This window comes from Eurosta solidaginis, chromosome 1 (genome assembly GCF_040869045.1).
Source record: "Eurosta solidaginis isolate ZX-2024a chromosome 1, ASM4086904v1, whole genome shotgun sequence".
Taxonomy (NCBI): domain Eukaryota; kingdom Metazoa; phylum Arthropoda; class Insecta; order Diptera; family Tephritidae; genus Eurosta; species Eurosta solidaginis.
Window position 1 is genome coordinate 37,935,907 of NC_090319.1, and position 2,244 is coordinate 37,938,150.

Genomic DNA, 2,244 nt, shown 5'->3' on the forward strand with positions numbered 1-2,244 from the left:
GCGAAGAATCAATCTTGCCAATAAATGCTCTTTTGGACTAGGTAGGCAATTGAAAAGTAAAGTCCTCTCTCGGCGAACGAAAATCATACTCTACAAGTCACTTATCGTACCCGTCCTGCTATATGGGGCAGAAGCATGGACCATGACAACAGCAGATGAAGCGGCTTTGGGAGTGTTCGAGAGAAAAGTTCTTCGAAAGATTTATGGACCGCTACGCGTTGGCGATGGCGAGTACCGAAGAAGATTTAATGATGAGCTGTACGAGCTATACGCAGACATCAACATAGTCCAGCGAATTAAAACGCAGCGGCTGCGCTGGCTAGGCCATGTTATGCGAATGAGAGATGATGCTCCGGCCAAGAAAGTGTTTCTGTCTGAACCCGCCTATGGAAGCAGAGGTAGAGGGCGGCCCCCACTCCGTTGGAAGGACCAGGTGGAAAATGATTTAAATTCCCTTGGTGTGACCAATTGGCGCCGGTTGGCGGAGCGAAGGAGCGACTGGCGCGCCTTATTGGACGGCCATAACCGTTTAGACGGTTAAGTGCCAATTAAGTAAGTAAGTAAGTAAGGGGTACTGCCATCTCTAGGCCGATGCTAAGCAGTGACGTGAATTTACATCAATAACTCAATCATTATGTCTACACATACGCGTACACGCGGCGGAGAAGTAACACACAAGCACATGCAGATATCTTATCTGAAATGCTCCTAAAGGTATGCAATTGTGATTGTGGAAGTGTCGCTCACACATACAAGCGCATGGGGTATGAGAGAAGCTATAAAAATTATACATCTGTAGTCGTAGCTGAGAAATTTATAACTAACTAGTAAGTTCTGGAATTAGAAAAGCCTAGAAATATGCAACGGGGAGGTCGGACAGTATAAAAAGGCGACAATAGTAGAGGCGAAAAATCAGTTTCATTTGAGCTATCAATCAGTTTGGTTATTAAGCAAGCTATTCGTTACAAAGTATAAGTGTTATTGTGAAGTACTTTAATAAAGGCCATTTTTCCATTATTCAATATTGGAGTTATTTATTCAACAGTTTAGCGATACGAACGCTGGCAGAAGATTGCAAATAAGGGAATTGCAGTAAATTCATTACAATATGTTTACTGTGTTTAATGCGAATTCAATATTCTATGGATTTATTTTGCAAACGTTACTTTAAAACACAACACTTCCTCATGCAAAATGAATATTTAGGAGTGCGAAATGTCAAAAATTGACAATATTAAGAACCACAGTAGGGATGAACTCTTCTTCTTTTCAGAGTAGCATGCAATATGCTAATGACCTGAATACAATCGAAGCCGCAAATATGGCCATGTTTCGTAGCAGATTATAATTTATTAATTTTGATATTGTGAAAATGCCGGGACCTTACATTTCCCGGCGGGACACTTTAAAATTTGTGAAAAATACGGGATGTCCCGGCCAATACGGGACATTTGGCAACGCTAGTACATACGTACAAAGGTTATTTCATATTAAATCGGCCCAAGCATGAAATAATTTACTTATATACTGTAAGGGAAGTGGGCGTGGTCGTTCTCCGATTTTGCTAATTTTTTTTAAGCATACATATAGTAAAAAGAGTAACGTTCCTGCCAAATTTCATCATGATATCTTCAACGACAGCCAAAGTACAGCTTGCAAAACTTCTAAATTACCTTCTTTTAAAAGTGGGCGGTGCCACGCCCATTGCCCAAAATTTTACTAATTTTCTATTCTGCGTCACTTAAGTTATCGTGTTAACGGACAGACGGACGGATGGACGGACATGGCTCAATCAATTTTTTTTTTTTGTACTGATCATTTTGATTTATGGAAGTCTATATCTATCTCGATTCCTTTATACCTGTACAACCAACCGTTATCCAATCAAAGTTAATATACTCTGTGTGCAAATCACGCTGAGTATAATAAGTAAAGAGTTAAAAAAATGAAGTATGAGTGGTCCTACCTTTTATTAATCTTATTATGGAGTACGTAAATTGATTGCAATCATTTCAATAATTATTCCCAAATGCATAATTTCCAAACTCTAACTGCCGTTAGCCAGTTAACGGATATAACTTTTTCATTCAACAGAAAAAAATGGGTTGCGCTCGGGATGGTATTAAATCAAAATAAAAGCTCCTAAACTTGCTGCCTTGGAAAAAGGAGATTTAGTTTTTTGTGCCGGTCACTCTAATGTATACATTAAGGCAAATTCTACAATACATTATGTGCATTAAATTC